The sequence below is a fragment of the Protopterus annectens genome, chromosome 14.part0, assembly GCF_019279795.1.
Source record: "Protopterus annectens isolate FY-2018-M chromosome 14.part0, PAN1.0, whole genome shotgun sequence".
NCBI classification, from domain to species: domain Eukaryota; kingdom Metazoa; phylum Chordata; order Ceratodontiformes; family Protopteridae; genus Protopterus; species Protopterus annectens.
In genome coordinates, this window is record NC_056748.1 from 327,309,524 (window position 1) to 327,328,664 (window position 19,141).

At 37.9% G+C, this 19,141-nt stretch overlaps 1 protein-coding gene and 1 pseudogene across 5 annotated transcripts in view; one reads left to right on the top strand and one right to left on the bottom strand.

Moving 5' to 3' along the window:
- Positions 1 to 19,141, top strand: part of ATE1 (arginyltransferase 1) — a 2,674,296-nt gene that overhangs the window by 1,592,220 nt on the left and 1,062,935 nt on the right. The gene's annotated exons all lie outside the window — the stretch shown is intronic.
- LOC122789488 lies at positions 17,897 to 18,040 on the bottom strand (annotated as a pseudogene).

The following is a 19,141-nucleotide window of genomic DNA, read 5'->3' on the forward strand; positions in this document are numbered from 1 at the left end:
GATCTTAATTTTGTCCTGGAAAAACTTACTCTGCCTCCCTTTGAACCAGCTGCCTCTGCAGATTTGAAGTTTCTGTCCTGGAAGACTGCTTTCCTTTTTGCTATTACTTCAGCTAGAGGGGTATCTGAGCTGCAAGCCTTAATGGCAGTAGAACCTTTCATTATTTTTCACTCAGATCGGGTTTCTCTGAGAACTAATCCCTCCTTTATGCCTAAGGTAGTTTCCAGTTTAACCCTTAACCAGTCTATTCACCTGCCTACATTTTTCAATAATCCCTAAAATAAAGGGGAAAGGATTCTGCACTCTCTTGTTGTGCATAGACAGCTGAGAATTTACTTAGACAGGACTAAATCCTTTCGAAAATCTGAACAGTTGTTGGTTAGTTTTTCTCCCGGGGCTCAGGGTAAAGCTATTTCAAAACAAATCATCTCCAAATGGATTGCTCATTGTATTCACTTTTGTTACCTGCAGCATGAGAAGGTTCCCCCTCAGGGTATTAGGACACATTCTACTAGAGCAGCCTCTACCTCTGCAGCCTTTCTGAGAGGTGTGCCTACTAAGGACATTCTAGAAGCAGCTACTTGGCCTTCTGTCCATAATTTCACAAAGCATTACAATCTATCTTTATTTTCTAAATCCAGGGCTGGTTTTGCCTCTGCAGTTTTGCAGGGCCTTCTTACCAACGCTTAATCTGTGATCCTTCCTCCCCCCTTTGTCTTTTTCCTGGGCTTTGGGAATCAACCCATATGTGAGGACTGCAACAGTGAAACACGAAGAACATAGTACAGTTGTGTACACTTAACATAAATGTAGATGTTCGAGTGTATTCACTGTTGCAGTCCTGGTTTCCCACCCTCCATTCCCCCTTTTTTCCTAAGGCACAGACTATATATATATTTTTATTTTTTGTATGACGTGTCCAGGGTGCTACCTGACAGTTAAGGCAAGAAAAACTGAGGAAATGGCGTCGGCTGCCTCCCTTTATACCTGACGTTCTGACATCAGTTTTACAACCGGCGGCAGCCGACTTAATATACCAAGGACTCTGATATTCGGGCCGACTGAGGGCGAACGTGAGCCGGATAACCCATATGTGAGGACTGCAACAGTGAATACAATCTAACAACTACATTTATGGTAAGTGTACACAACTGTACTTTCCCAAGTATTATACATGATAGCTTGTTTTGAATGTCTACTTCCAGCTTTTGTCTTACATGCACATTTTAATCTTTGGCAGACAAATCTTTTATACATTGGGAAAGTGCCAGTGTCTCATGCTGTAACAGTGGGCTACAGATATAGCGCAACACTAAACTCCAACAGTTTATATTTGTGATTTAGCAGGAGTTTTCTTTAATGAAGACCTTAAATAAATAAATTAAATGATTTTTCCAGAACACTCCCATCCCCTATTAACTTAGAACAAACACACAAAACTGTGTGTTTTCAAGAAATAAAATTCAACCTTCCAGAAGGAACAGTTGTCCCAAGTCAACAACTCCACTCACCGGCATAATTGAATTTAAAATTAAGGTTAGCCTCTCTAAAGCAGATTTGACATTGCATTATTAAAATATCACTTGATCTATAACCGAATATTCCATGATGGTTCAGGAATATCTTCTTGCCATCTAGCTATTTGAGGGCAGCCCCTTCATCTAACCTCAGTGATGGGCGTTCCCTTAAGTTGGGCAAATAATATTACTTGTGTGTGGGGTATTGTACAAATCTTCATTGCTTTTTCTTAACTTGCATTAAGGGGCTTGTTTGGTGACTGAGGGTGAACTGTGTAAAGTTCTCGTTCCTAAATGAGAAATTTTGTTTCAAAAAGTTAAACAAAGCTCCTGCTTATTGTTTTTCATAACTATAGAGATCTTTATTCAGAAACATAACAGTAGAGGTTTCTATTCAGAAACCCTCTACTGTAGCATAGTAGATGTATCCATGAGCTGCATCTCTGGCTAAATTTGTGGGAAAAATACATGCAGAATAATGTTCAGGAACAGGAGTGAAATTTAAGAGAAGGCATGACTTGAGATCAATATATATGTAATATTGGAGTGAATGATAATTTGTAAGGAAAGAAAACGTGTATGTATAATGCACAAAGTTACTGAAAAACATGTAAATGTTTTCTCTAACTGTATGTATACCCAGATCTACTTTTCTTTGTCGAAATTTCAGTACTTCGAAAAAGAAAAGTAGATGCCCACTTTAGCGAAAGTGCATTTCAACAAAAGTGCACTTTTGCTGAAGCCTAGTCGCCAAATCAGCTGACTAAAAAAAAAAATTAACAGAAAACATGTTATGCAGGTGGGCAAGCCCCCTGCACCCCCCACACCTCCCTACTTAAATATACCAGCTTCGAGATCGCACTACAGCGAGGAAAAGGGAATATTCCTATTCCGCACTGTATTGTGATCTCCGTACTTGGATGTCGAAGTTTTGGTACTTCGAACAACTGGTCTCGAACAAGTTTGTTTCAAAGTACTGAACTTCGTACAACCGAAGTAGACCCATATACCCATAGCATTGTTCAATATGTGAAATTAATAAAGGAATTAAAAAAAAAAAAAGGAAAGTTCTAGGTTTTATTTCCACCACAGGTGATTGGATTACTTTTCCATTACTGACACTGCTGTGCAACATCAGGAGGTGCTGCACTTCTGAATGTGCTGTCTTTCAGATGAGACATCAAAACAAGGTTCCTTCAAGGTTCCATCTGCCAGAGGTAATTGTAGCTCAGCTGTAAAAAAAAAAAAAAAAATCCCACAACATGTATTAAAAAGTGTAGTAGTTCTTTATTAATACTTCCATTTATGCTCAATTTTGTATGTACACATTTTGTCTATATGCACATGAATAAATGATCTGTCGTATAAGACATTTACAGCAATGTAAGAAACAAAAAAAAATATGATAAGTGTAAAAAACAAAATAATTTTTACCCCCTCTTTCAACCATTGCCATCATCATAACTTCTAAAGTATTATAGAATGATCTCATACCCTATTTTACAGTGACTGTTCACAAGGTATTCTCCATAAGGCCTATACTTCACCTATAATCAGGTGTGGATTATATGTACTGGGGGCCTCAGGCTGTTTACAGCCTACAGTACCCTCCCACTGCACACCTTTTTTTAGGACCATGCATAAGTATAGGTGTTCTTTTGGATTCACCTTTCTGGTTGTTTAAAATTACATTGATGCACTATTCATGCAAGACTGTTTAAAAATGATGGTAAGATACTTTCATCCACAGATGGTTCCACCCGACCAACAGTTATAACCCCTTTGGATGAACTACAGGAAATGGTATAAATATAACTAGCGTCACATCATATGATCCAGCCATGTGTAGCACAGTTTTAAACAGTAGAGTAAAGGGTGCAGAAATGTGTTTGTTTTATTTATTTATCCTTTGTTGACCATGTTAGTTCACCTAAGCTAGTAGTCTCTTTTCAGGGAGACCACAGTTGGTATTTATACTGGGGGAAATTTGGCGAGGGCATCAGGGAACTTCTCCTACTCCTTTTGATAGGTGCCATAGGATCTTTTACATCCACATCAGCTACTGCCAACTCAGATGGGCCCTCAGTTTAACATCTCATCCAAAGGGGTGGCACACACAGGCATGCAGTATCCTCCCCTTTTAGGTAAAACTGCAGTGCCAGCAGTGGATCTGCCTGGTATGGAATAGAACCCACAGTCTTATGCACCAGTGGCAGCTGTGCTGTCTGTTGAGCCACTGAGACTGCAGTTCAAAAGATAAGTATGTAATGCATTTGTTAACAGCCTGGGACAACCCAAGGGACGCAAGTGTCCCTTCTCAGGAGCAGCATCGGATTACTGTCTGGTGAAGCGACTTTGTCAGAGTCTCACAGAAGACAAATGAAAGCTGAGGAAATCAGACCCTCTACTACAGCAAGCAGCTATGTAACAGCTTGTAGTCTTATTTGTCTGTACTAAGTGCTAGACAAACTGTTGTAGCCCAAGCACAGTACATTTCATACCTGCATGCCTACAAATAAACAAGCCAAATGAAAATCTATTTATAGTTAAAATATTAACTTTAATGTCAGAGAGTCGATGTTGTTCATTTTATTCACATGTAAATAAACACACTGTCAGTATTCAACAAAACAATGAAACCAAGAAACAAACCCAAAGAACATGACTCATAAGATGATGTTCCTGTGTACTACAATCAATTTCCTTCCATTACTCCAGATCTACTGTAGTTCGTAACTATTTCATAGGTTTGCAGTCCAGGGGACCATTGACAAGCTTAACCCAAGCTTTCAGTTGCACCAAAGCATTTGCTGGAGGTCAAATAGCAGGCAAATGAGGGCTGAGGGACTCAAATGCTGTGCCACAGAAACTCTAGCTCACTGCCATAACCTTCTGTGCCAAATGCCTGACTAAACCATTGTGCCAGTAGCTCAGAGCAAATCTGGGTATTGCCATGGAGATTCTTTACGTAACTGTAAAAGGCCTTGCGGTTGTCTTTATTATTTGCTCCAATCCTGTTTTCATAGCTAGCGTTAGAGGATTTGATGAGGGATTTCAACTTTTTGTTGAGGTTGATAAGGGATTTTTTCCAGTCTTGGGGCTTCATCTTATTCCACATCAGTTTCCTCCTCCTGTTGTAGAGTTTGTTTATGGCAGGGGACCAACAGATTGGCTTCCTTTTTTTGGAGGAGAGTGTATTGGTTCTATTGGGTATGGGGAGATCTATGCATTTGTGTACGTGTTCATACAGTGCATTGGTGTATGATTCTGCAGTCATGCAATCATTCTTCATTTGCATGGGTGCAGTGAAGTTAGCCACCTCTGTTTTTAGAAGCCCAAAGTTAGCTTTAGCGAAGTTTTTCATGGTGGTTACCTGTGGGGGGTGGGGTGGGGGGTGGGAGGGATGTGTATTTCTAAGGTGATTAGTTTGTGGTCGGAGGATTTGACTATTGGTATAGAGCAACGGTCGCCCATGCTAGTAATGACCAGGTCAAGGATTTTGCTACCTGTATTGGGGGTAAGAATGAGCTGGTCTAGGGCATTGGAATTAATGAATTCCAGGAAACATTGGGCAAGTGTATTGGTACACGAGTAGTTTTCACAGTTAATGGAGGAGTAGTTGATGTTGCTCAGTATGAGAGTGTTAGGTTGGACCCTGATACTCTCCAGGGTGCTTAGGAATGTGGAGTGTGAGTCTTGGGACATGGTTGGAGACCTATAGCAGGCTACGACCTGAATCTCTGTCTTACCCAATGTTAGCTGCATCTGAAGCATCTCTGATATGTTATGTTGGGCTACCAGTCTGGAGGTGTGCGCATCATTTATGAATATGGAAACACCACCGCCTTTGGGGCTTCCATCCAAGTTCTGGGGCCGAAAGGTGTGGAATGAGTTATAGCCTGGTAGTGCAAGGGTGCTTTCTGCTGCTTTAAACCAAGTCTGTGTAAGAGCACAAATATAATTGTTCTCTATTTTGAGGAGTGCTTCGAGCGAGTGCATTTTGAGATTTAGACTTCTAGTGTTGAGCAGCATGACCCTCAGTTTGCATTTGTTTGTAGCTGTTATGGTAGTAATTTGGTCTTTGGAACACCTCCTAAAAAGTCACTATAGGGGTGGCAAGAGCCTTGACCAGTATCCAGAAGCCCAGGGGTGACAGAAGCAGGCTATCTCTGGCAAAGCATCGAGGTCTGTCAATCATGTCATTCGAGGCAGACAGATACTGGAACCCCTTAGAATGACACCAGAAACGTAGCCAGTTGTTGAAATCAATAATTTTTTGCTTGTACGGTGGTATCATTCTGGGTGATGTTCAGATGCTGCTCAGGGCTAGGGTTATACCCGCCTGGGCTACATTATCCGAGAGCTCCTCCATGTCTCTTTTCATGTAGTCCAGGCACATGTACAATGACAGAGTCATATTTGTACCTGTTGTTGAGGGACCTGAGTGCGCACATTATGTAGCAGATCCTGGCAACTGACAGGCAGCTGACTTACTGTCTTCTTATTCAGCCTAGCGAGTGGGACATCAGTGTGCATCACTGTCGAGTCACCTATCACTAGTGTGTTGGGCATGCTGTTTTGCCTTAGGAGCTTTGGTTGAGAGGCACATTGTTTAAGAGAGTTGTGTCTCGTGATTAATGTTGTGTTGTGGTGGTCAAATGTGTTTCTGCCTTGGAGGTCTCTGCTGTTTGGATAGATTTTTATTGAGAGTCTCCACAAAGGTGGGTGTGTGGTTTTTGTTTTTATGTGAAGGCAGTGCTGGTGTGTGTCTAGAGAGCTATGTGTTCCATGTGGTGCAGTGCAAGTGCTGACCTTCTCCTCCTGACCAGCTATTCCGGTCTTGACTGGAGAATGCATGGCTTCCAATTTGGATATATAAGTGCATCTCTCACAAGTCTGAGTGTTCGGAGGTAAGAGGAGAGGGTTGTCAGTGTACAGGAGGCAGTGGCTAGATTGCATCAGGATACCCAAGTTCAGGTTAATAGGAGAAAGCACAGGGAACTGACCTTTAGACATGCCTGGAGGGGTGGGAATTAATACGTACTGGAGCTGTTTCCTTGTGGAATGTTTGGTTCTGGTAGCACTTTGTCTACTACAATAATTGTTACAAGAAGTCTGGTAAAGTGCTAGACTAATAAGCTAGTAAAAGTGTAGGAGAGGAGAGAACTAGCAGATCTAAGGGAAAAAATTGAAGAGCAGACTTTGGCACAGTTTAGAAGCTTACAAACAGTCCTGGATACAGCAGTTCTGTATCTGGACTAGACTAGTTACAGGAAAGGTGAGAAAACAAGCACAAATTGGGGCTTTTAATCCAGAAAGTTGAGAGAGATGGAAAAAACTGCCCAAACGGCCAATAAACTACAATTTCTGGGCCAGAAACCACTCCTCTTGTGGTAGATAGTTCGCCTAGTGCTTACCACTCCCACTGATAAGCTAGAAGACTTCCCTCCAACACGGAAAGCCTTGAGGGCTCAGAAGCTTACAAACAGTCCTGGATACAGCAAATCTGTATCTGGTCTAGGCTAGTTACCGGAAAGGTGGGAAACAAGTGCAAATGCAGACTTTTAAACCAGAATGGGTCATAGATTAGTACTAGGCTAATTGCCCTTGTGGGCCATTTTAAGCCTAACCAATTACCCCATGTGAGAATCAAACCGCACACCTGGTGTTTATAAAGCAAACACCTTAACGATTAGTCCTACCTCCCTGGCATAAAGTGCCTGTCTTGGTTTTCGAACAGTGAATGCCTGCATGCAAAGCCAGGTTTCTAACCACCACACTCTCAGCATAAATAATCAGCCCTGCCAAGTCTAAAACCCAGGACCCTGTACACTTCAGTCAGAGCAGTGTACCACTACAGCATTTGAGCTGTCTCTGGAATAGACACCCCATACACGTCAAACAAAGTACGTCACTGAGACTCTTCAAGCACAATCTTGATGAGTGGATGGAAAACCACAGTTTTTCCCCTGGGGTTCCACCTGTGTCCCCTCATTGACCGTTGCGGAAGGTGCTGATTGAGATTTCTTTTTTGGAGATAAACTCTTGGCTAGGCTTGTAAGGGCCCCAGGGCCATTAACCTAGTAATCTCCTATGATCCTATGATTGTGTTAGCATTCATTTTTCAGAAGGACATGAAGTTTGAAGCTCAAATGTACATTATTATTTAGTGACTGCAATTCTTAGTGAGTTGCCAGAAAAACACACATTTTACAAGGAACAGACAAAAATATGAGGCAAAATGTGGACGGTAGAGAGGTATACCTTCCCCTGCTTACCCTTTAATTCCTTATAGGCAACTCAGCTGAGCACCCCCTTGTTTTACTTTTGAGCAGTATCCTCAAAGGCATTTTAAAAACAACTTGAGAAAATAGGTGGGAAAATGAGCCCTAACCAGAATTGCACTTATTCAGCCTTCCTCATGTTGGCTGCACCATGCATATCAAAACCTCTGTTGCATCCGCTCAAACTTTCAGTGAGCACTGAAATAGGTACTCTACTCCTCTACACTACCTTAGTAATGGGTGCTACCTCTAACCTTGCCCCTTCTCCAACCCTAACCCTACAACTTAGCATCGTTAAAACCTTACCGTAACACTGCCAGTACACAAGACAGACTCAGACATACAAACAACGCTACATTGATCCTCAACCTAACCCTTACCTTAAAATACACAACACCCGTGCTTCACTCGTCCCTGACCCTAATTCATACGCAAGCTCACACACACACACACACACACACACACACACACACACACACACACACACACACACACACACAGTCACCTCCTTCAACCCCACTTAGCTGTAAAGACATTCCATACCATCAACATATCCATCGTTCATTCATCCGTACTGTCGGTATTAAATCACACCCCTGTGTTTGTAGAAAAAATGCAGGTGAACCACATGTGTCTGTATCTCTATCTCCATCCATCCACAACCCCCTTTTACCCATTTTTGCACAAGGGGTCAGGGTATCACTTCACCAGTGACAATCATCTAGAGCCAAGGTTTACCCCAACAGGTGCTAGCCTCTCTCTTGCTTTGCTAGGTCAACCAACATTTGAATGACACCTTGGTCCTCTGTGTGCTCCCTCAAGTTCTACTTTCTAGTGATCAATTTTCTTTTTTAGGTACCTTTACTAATAGATTTATTACAGCTTTGTTACGCAAGTATATCAAATGTTCAGGGGTGACTTACACATTCCTTTAGTAAGTTTTATATGTCTATCAAGTGTTTTATTCTACAAGTCTTGAAAGGGTTTTAATTCTGGCCACTATCAAAAGATATGTTCTGATCCTTCACCGCTGTTCTGTCCTACACCTCCAGTGTTCATCAGTGGATGTTGGGAATATAAGAAATATTCTGTCTAGGGTACAAAAATGTTTATGCATGCACTGCTGTGCAAAATCATGACATTTTGTGATTGAGTGACATACTTGAATGCTGAACACATATATGTACATTCCTCCAGCAAGGTTTTAGCTCCCAGACTTGCTTCCCATTCTGTTCTTGTTTTGTTTTTGATGCCATTAAATGTCATTGGGAAGTCTTATTGATAAACCATTGTCCAGTATTCTGCCAACAGAATGCAGATTTAGTTTCAGAAGAAGAAAGAATATGGAGCAGGTATTTGCAAAATATAAAAATGAATGCCACCCACATGGAATCTTATGCACATGTACTTTTGCTGGACTGTAGGTTCTGTGGAAAATGTCTGTTAATTATGTTTGCAGTTGTGACAAGCTCTGTTTTCCTGGGCCCAGTAATCAAAAAAGCCTCAATCCTCACCACTGACAGCGGAGAGAGAGAGAGAGAGAGAGACAATCACTAAAAAACAAAATGGTTTACACAGTATTTCAAATGCAGTTGTCTGCATCAAGCATAGTTCCCTCAAGAGCACACAGGGAACACGCTTCACTGGGACTGGAGACTCTGTCTCTCCAGATCCCAAACCACTTTGGAGCACTGTTTCCTATTTTCAAGTATCTGTCACACACACACACACACCTGATTTTTCACACACATACACCCCTACCTGGAAAGGCTGACACAGATTCACCAGCTGTGTCCCCTCTCTCCAGACTGCAGGGTATATTGCTGCCACCAGTCAGATACTCTAAGGTTCTTACAAAGAGTAACCAATTGTACTGTGTCAAATTAATACTGATATAAATGACAGAGTATGACCAAGCAGTAAGGCTTATTGGAGTGGCCACAGTGTCACAAGTACTATCAAGATGTTAAAAGTATTCTCTGAAATACCAGCCACAATGAAGAGGTATACAAAATTATTTAACAATGGATAATAAAGTAGAGAATGGGAGAACACTTAATATTTAGTTACAATAAACAATAGAGTTTTCAGTCACAGGAAATGTAAAAGTTGCACATTTGGATAGCATCTCACATTTGCAGACAAAGGAATAATAATACTAAACTAATATCACTGTACTTTTCCTAGCTGAACTAAAGAGAACTGTCCCTAGTTAACTCACTATAGCAAGGCAAGATGTACTGCTGAGATGCTCACTTCCATAAGGCAAGATGAGGTACTACACACTGACTGAACTGTACAACTAACAACTGAACTACTAACAATTGAACTGTGATAACTGACATAGATCTTTTATATCAGATTCTAAAGAAAAACAAACAACAAATTGATGCTGCCAGAGTTCTATCCTTCAGCTGGTTATAGAATGACATCACATCTAGTCACCTGACTGGGACATTACAGATTCAGAACTCTGTTAAGATTCTGTTGCAGCATTTTTAACATAAGCAACTTTTACAAATACATTTTAATACAAGCATCTGTACAAATCAGTATGACAGTCAAATTACACAAGACCACCTACAAAACTTCAGCCAGCCTTGCTGACATATGCCACACACACACACACACACACACACACACACACACACACACACACACACAGCCTCACCTCTCCCAGTACAGCTGGCAATACCTCACAATGTCACAGTTGTAACTACGGCAAAAATCTGCACTGGTACATTTAAAATACAGCATTGCATAAAATGTGATCATAGGCGGATTATTTGCATGACAGTGCATATATGGGTTCTTTTACATAGGATAAAATTTAGAATTTTTAAAAAACACACAGCTGTATATTTAAGTGACAGCACATGTAAATCAAAGAGCAGTGCACTATACATTTATTAATACAGTCTCCTTTACTTTGATGGAATAGATAGTGTCATAACAGTGGTTATTGCATCTGATTTATTTATTTAATTTATTTATTGACATTTGTTGACTGGGAAAGTCCACTGGGTCAGAAACCCATTTTCAGTGGAGGCCTGGGGAGAAAAGCTCCACAAAGTATTAGAGTAAACAAGTTTAACGTAAGTGTAATCAAATGTTACATGTATAAGAGGCAAACATAATGCATTTCAATACAGCACAGAGTTTACATTAGTAAGCTTTAGGAGTCACTAAGTATGGATAGAAAAAAATTACATGTATAGAAAAGTATAGACATTCAAACAGTACCATCTGTAGTGTGAGTAAAGGAAAATATTGCATAGCTAGGCATAAAAAAGTTGTAGGACTGGTTAGTATACATTGTACAATACAAATATCAGTTAATGGGCTGTCTTAAGGTGGTTTGTTTGTATGGCAGGTACAGGATGGATTATTTGGGTAGTATGATTTTAGTGCTATCTTCAAGGTTTTTATGCAGTCAATTTGAGTTATTTGGGAGGGTAAGTTGTTCCATAGTTTGGCGATGCTATGGGAGTACAGACATTGTCCAGCCCTTTTGTTGGGTTTTGTTATGGTTAGCAGCTGTTTGCATGATGATCTTAGTGTTCGAGTAGGAGCATAGGTTTGTAGGATTGAGTTAAGTACTGGGCAGTCATTGGGTCTGAAGATTAGTTTGTGGGTTGAAGCTAGTTGGCTATAGTAAAGAAACCGAAACAGAGCAAAAGTAAGCCCAACAAAATGGGGGGCTGTGCCCCCCCACACCCCCTCTATTTAAATATACCAACTCCAAGATCATACTAAACAGAAGCGATGGCAGAGTTCACCATGGTGACAAGTGGTTCCTTTCACAGGGAAAGGAATTCAGCAGTCCGTGCATTTGCTGAAATGCCATTTCAGAGAAATCAGCTCAGGTAAGTCAGATTCGTTTAAACGTACTTTCGTTTAAACAAAAGTAGACTTATACACACACTCACACACACACACATACATATATATATATATATATATATATATATATATCTTAATACAGGTACATATGGTACATGCTACTAAACCACATAACATTTGAGGTTTGTGGTGCTTTACTGTTTCCGATAATTATTAACATGAGTTAAAGAACAAAGCAAGAAGCACGTGCTGAATATTGTCTCAGAAATGCAAATTTCCAATTTTTCTTCATATCTGGGGGGGGGGGGGGACTTTAATAAAAGTTATATTTTTCATATTAACTAATTAACACCTATGTTATGTGGAATGTCACACCTCAAGCAGCCTACACACAAAATTCTAGAGTTTTCTGAAAAGATAAGATATTTTGTGAACAGTCAAAGCTATTAAAACTGTACAAATAGCAGTGTTATCAGTGAGAAGTGTTATTTGCAGTGACAATAGTCAGTGCATTTATAATTTTCCATGAATACTATAATATATTATTAATTCACATATACCCAGAATTACAATTTTTTGCTAAATATTCATAAACAAATTGTCATATCTTGGAAAATGTACCACATTGATATGTATTGTTCTAGAAAACTGTGGTTAACCAGATGTAAGCTTTCAAAAGACCACAAGGAATTTTTCTCTGAGTCCATGTTTATTTAGATATTTACAGAAGTATAAAAACATATGTTTAATTGTATAATTAGCAGTACAAATACCACTGAATATCTCTCATGATCTGCAGCTTATAGTGCAAATATCAATGGCAGTTTTCTTCAGCAGTATCTAAGGTTTTGCCTGATACAATGCAACAGTTTCTAGTCACTTGGTTTTGAAATATTAAGTATATATGGACATATTGTTTATTTTCATAATTGCTAACAAACAACTAGGAATATCTCAAGTACAGTGTAACATAAATGGATACTAGCAATAAATTTTCATGTCTCTCACCATAGTATTTCACACCATACACATCAATAGCATGTAGGTGTCTCAGTTATGAAAGTATGATCATAAATATGAAAATATGAGTAATAAGTGGCAAACAGTGATACATTCTTCCACTACAGGACATCCTAGATTAACCATCTTAGTTTAATTTTTTTAATAAATCCTTGCCTTTTCTAATATTACATTATGATTAACTAGTAATTCGCTTTGTTAAAGAAAACAGATCCAAAAAAAGATCTGGACATCATTAAGGATCTATGGGTTTTAACTGGAAGTATACAAAAAGATGTTATAGGTGTGAGTGAGTAAAAAAGGGAAAAGGTAGGGAAGATTAAGTGGTGATGAGTGAGAGGTATTAAATTTGGGAGGTTGAAATTAGTAAATGGAGAATAATAGTATGCAATGTCAAGAGAAGAGATCTGTCTTCTGACTTTGATTATTGAGGGTAGTATGGATGCTGCAGAAATTATTTTGCCTTGTATATATTCATATTTCTCTGTGATTTTGTACTGTTAAGTATTTTACAACTTGAATTGTTAGTTTTTTCTTATTTTTTTAATTACTTTCCTGGAGCTTTTCTCCTCAGGTCTCCACTGAAAAGGGGCCCTCTGGGCCCAGTCGGACTAACTTGGTTAACAAATGTAAAAATAAAATAAATAAGTAACATTTAAGAATGACAGGAGAAACAATAAACAAGAGCAGTGGGACTGAATGTAGTTATGCAAGAAAAGGTATAAAGTTTAAAGTGGAGAAATTCTGACAAAAGCTGAGAATTAGAGTTTGTTGCATTTCATATAAAATTTACACTTGTATGTTTGTATTTATATATACTTGTGTGTCTGTATTTCTATGTAAATGTATACATGCACATATACATAGAGTAGTAAATCTACATATGCACATAGAGAAATACAACACAAGTAGCATTTATCTAATGTTTATCCTTAGATAATTACTTGTCAAAGCTTCAACCCAATGAAAAACCCTAAAATAAGTATTTTCTGTTGGGGGACAAGCCCTTTATCCCCTTACTTAACAGATACCAATTCCATTGTTACACGGTAGCAAACTGAACTGAAAATCTCAAAAAATAACTGGATCACTGTTAGTGCTGTGGTAAAAAATTTGCCTGCGATGATTTTCTTTGAGAAAAAGCAGTCGGTGAGTGGCACTTGTTCCAGTTCTCATTTTTAAGTTGCGTCTGCATCTTTTTTTTTCTGAATTATCTGAAGAGAATCCTACAAGTTCATTTGTGTTTGGTGTGTGTGTGTGTGTGTGTGTGTGTGTGTGTGTGTGTGTGTGTGTGTGTGTGTGTGTGTGTGTGTGTGCACACATACACACATGTCTCATGAAATATCAAATATTCAAACAGAAATCACTTTAGAGCAAATCTAAAGTGATCAAAAATATGGAAAACTAAATTTATTTATTTATTTATGTATTTTTGCAGGGCTTAAGCCTCTATGCACCCCCCATACCCCCTGATAATTATATATTCTAGCTATGGGACCACACTATAGAGGGGTAGGTAACATATTTATCTACTGTATATTATTAAGGGCAAATTCCCTTATCCTGCTGCAGTGCGATTCCATAAAAAAAAGTTGGTGGCAAAAACTCCATTTGAAAGCATATTCTTCATACGAGCATTCACTCTTTTTTTTTTTTTTACTACAGAAAAAAAAGCATTTGCTCATATGAATGTTCATAAAAATATTCATATATATATATATATATATATATATATCACAGTACCTCATATTGCATAGAACACTATTTTAATCGAAGACTCAAAGCCCAACTACACAATACAGGTTTCCCTGCTCAAAATTGGAGCTTCTTCATGACTATTTGTATCTGTATGCATCAACATTTTTAAAATTCAGTTGGTGGGATTACGAATATATAGATATATAAAACATTTTCTTATACAAATAGCCTATATTACACATTATTTACAAAAATATTTTGCACATATTGCCACGTCTTCCAAAATAATATAAAAGACTTATCTTTATATGCCTAAAAGCTTGGTATACATATTAAATAGTAACAACCAATACTGACCTCAAGTGGTCAAAAGAAAAATGACATCAGTTTCATTGATATATCTTTCTCAAATAATGCTAACCTCGCATAATAATAATAATCTTTTTTAAAAGTATGCTGTTCATCAAATATTAAAAGTCCTGAAATTCAGATTTAGCATATATTTAATAATTTTCTGTAATCCTTAAATTGTTTCAGTAAGGCCAACACCATATATAGTTCCTAAAATTAAAATCCACCTTTTTGCTTTTGTTTGTAACTTGCACAGTGTATCATTTTTTATTGGGAGAATTGGAAATTACCCTATCTAATCTTATAAAATGAAATCTTGCTTCCTTATTTACCAGTATGTGTTGAAACAATTTGATTAGTTCTTTCAAGCATCTCAAATCACTAAGATGAAGTGAACGTTTAAATGGATAGTACATCTCACCCATGTAAAAAACACCACACTTGCAGTTTGCTAAATGAATCACCCACTCTGTTGAACACGTAAAAAACTCATGTATTTTAAAAACTGCATTAGTGTTGGTAAAACTAAAAAAAATGTTTTAGGTACATATGTGCAAAATACACATTTACTAGAGGGGAAATGCCCCATCATTTTAGCTCCTAAATAAACTTGTCTTGGAACATCAACATATGGATTTTTGTATTGAGATAAAAAACCTTGAATTTTTCCCTCCTGTAAGAATAAAGACATTTCTGTGGAAGTATTGTGCTGAAAAATTTAACAGAACTCAAAATATGCCAGAACTGATGTGTGGCATCCTTAATTTCTTACAAATTATTCCCATATGCGGTTACAAACTGTATGGGTCCAATGTCATTAGACTCATTATTTTAATTTTTATACTGTAACATATGTAGTCTAGATTTAGTATCAGCTCCTGACATCTGTTACTATCCTGTAGTCATTTCCCTTTTTTTACAAATCTTTTGTGTGTGTTGTTTACCACTACATCCCATTCTGTATCATTACTACAAATTTGTCTGACTCTAAGGATCTGGGAGTATTTCATGTTATTCGTAACAAGAGAAGGATGGAAAATATATACATGTAGCAAAACAGTTCTGCTGATCAGTTAAGACTGTAATGTGGCATTTATAGTACCATTCAAATGTTTTATTACAGAAACATCTACAAAGTTAATATTAAATTAAGTTTGGCTGTGAATTTTAGTCCTACTTCATTGTTTAAATCCTGACTGAATTTTTTAAAATCTTCACTATTGCCACCCCAAAGAACCTATAATATACATCACAAAAAAACATGGCTTAAAATGTAGTGAACTATGTGCTTTCACTTCATAAATGTTCAATGACGACTTCAGAGTCAAATAAAACAGACCCAGCCAATATTTATTTATGACATTTTGGTCGGTACTGACATTTATAGTTTAGTTATAAAAAATAAAGTTAACACCGCATATGCTAAAACGTGACTACTGCTTACTGGATATGGTCAGTCATGGTAGTATTATTGAGCACGTTTATGATTACTTTAAGGGTTGTTAAGCCTAATGCCTGTTATGTTTTTGGGATACTGAAGATAAATAAGGATGTAATGTCCCTCCCTTAAGGCCAGTTTTAGTTGCTGGTAGGTCCAAAACAGTAAGCATTTTCTGTTGATAAGGCACATATTTTAAGTGACTCCTGGCATTTGCTACAGAATCTTAGTGCCCTAGAGTTCAGTGATGATTTTTATTTGTGACTTTTTGTGAATTTGTTTTCTATTCCACATGATACAGTTTTGGACTGTTTTATGAGTATTTAAGTGAAGTGATGATCTACTGTTTACTAACAATGACATTTTTGTTTTGTATTAGCTTTTGGAGCTGGTTCTTAGGATTAATTTTGAAGGGGAATACTACCACCAAGGCTCTGGGGTAGCTATGGGAGCAGCTTGTACCTCCCTGAATGCGGATTTGGTGTTGTTATTTTGGGAAGAACATTTATATATTCACTTCAGATTTTTTGGATTCTCTATGCTTATTTTAGATTCTTGGATAATATTTTAGTTTTATGGAAATGAGATATTGAATCTTTTTTTATATATTTGTAGAATATTTAAATGAAGCTACATATTTTCTGAAATGTACTTCTTATGATTTTAGTAAAATTAATTATTTAAATGTGACCATAGACAAGATTTCGTTGGTCAGACATTTACATCTACTTTTTATTGAAAAGAAACCTTGTCCAGTTCCTATTTGCACTTTGACAGCTGTCACCCATATTCACGAAAAAGGAGTTTCGTTAAAGGGTTGATGGTGAGGCTGTCAAGGTTGAGTGAAGTTGATTTATTTAAAAAGAAAGTGGAGAAATTGTTGGATATGTTTATTGATAAGCATTATCCCCAATCCATGCTGAATGACATTAGGAATGAAATTTACAGAGGGACAGGTACCAGGTTTATCTGATTTTTCATGGCAGGAGTGACTCTATGAAAAGAAAATCAAAGATGAATTAGTGATAGTTCCCATTTAACTTGTAGACAAAATGTAAATGATTGTTTAGAATCTGGACCATTAATGCTTAGTAACCAACAGTGTTGAGCAAAAATGTCTAAATGTGGAAAATGCAAATGTAAATTTGTAAATGATGACTGTTGTGTTAATGGAGAGGGATATGGTAAGGTTTTAGGATGTCTGGGTTTATGTAATTGTGACCCTTCTGGGGTCATTTTTTAGTTACTTACATTTCCTGCTCAGCTTTCTATGTGGGTAAAACTAATAGAAGGCTTAGTGATAGAATTTATAAGCACATCTATGATATAAGAACTGCAAAACATGGCAAAACCCTGTTTTACTGTGTTAAGAAATGTGCAAATTTTAAGCGGTTTATATTTTTTGTTATAGACAAGGCTGCTAGACTTGAAGGAGGATGAGATACTGAAAATGTGCTGGATAAAAAAGAGCTAATTTGGTAACTGCGGCTAAATGTCTGTAACGATCCTGGTATTAATGATCACATTTCCCATAGTACATTAAGGAAAAGGCTTTATTTTTATGAGTAGCAATTTTTATCATTATGATTGTTATTTTTATGTTAATTTTTTAACTTTGATTTATAAATGATTAACTTTTACATGGTAGACATCCTCCATGGGGTAGTCATTCAGACTTGATTTGTATCTTTAAAAGAATCTTGTATTTTCAGTGAGATTCCATTTCTAATTGGTTGATTTGGTGAATAAATATAAATTATAAATTATGCAGTTGGGTTTCCACATTAAGGAAATCACAGGGGTCAACCCAACTGAAGTGAGCTATGGAAGACCCTTACCCTGGGGAAACCACCTTCTTGATCGTGGTTTTTCCTCTGCCAGGTAAGTATCAAATGGGGTGTCTTATTTAACTGATGAAATCCCTGAACTTTTATGGGGCAAAAGTCCTTAGTTCATTGCATTTTAACAAATCTGATTAGACATGTTTTTTGTGTTTATTTGGTTGTGGTTTGTAGTATTTTTGTTATACTATACATCATCCAAGGATCTCCACCACATAGTCAGACATGAATGAAATATATTATGGGAAAATTATAGATATAGTGTAATTTAAAATAACCAGCATACATGTCTGCAAAAATAGAGGTAAAAGAATTATCAGGGAAATTATTAATGACATAGTAAACCTCTAGACACTGAACCCAACCCAGTTTGGTTTTGTCAAGGGCAGGTTATGCCTACTCAACTTATTAGACTTCTTTGAGAAGGTCACAAAGCAGTGGATAAGGGCAAAATGGTTCACACTGCCTACCTTCCCCTGGCCAAGGCATTTGGCACAATACCCATTGGGTCATAGTTGACAAACTCAGGAGGTTAGGTACAAACCCTTATGCCACCCAGTGGATTGCCATCTGGCTTACAGACAGGATCTAAGAAGTTACATAGAGGCCAGTCACAAGTGCTGGGACCACTCTTGTTCTGTCAAGGCCAATGTCAGTGGTGTCTGGCCGAATAAATTTGCAAATGATTGCAAATTAGGAGCTGTCATTGACACAAATGTTCTCCAGGAAGGGCTGACACAGAAAACTAGTGTCAAAGCCATGGACTAAAGGTAATTGCCAAGAAATACATAATAGTGTCCTTCAGAAAGTCCTTCCTTCCTTGTAACTATCATATTGACAACACACCCCTAAGAGCTGACTTAGTAGTTAGGGCCTTGGGGACACAGACAGACAGTAAATGAGCCTTTGACCATCACATGTCTACAATAGTGAGGGAATTGTTCTTGTGCAACTTATAAGCAAAGATATGGCATCTGGATCTGAGGAAGTCATTGTTCAACTGCATTCAGCATTCATCAGACCTATCATTGAGTACAGTGTCCCCTTTGATATGTACTTAACCAGTCATATCCCACAATTAGAACTTCCACAAGGGTTCCTCACTAAAAGAATGCAGGGCATAAATAAGTAGCATGTTCTGTGCATACC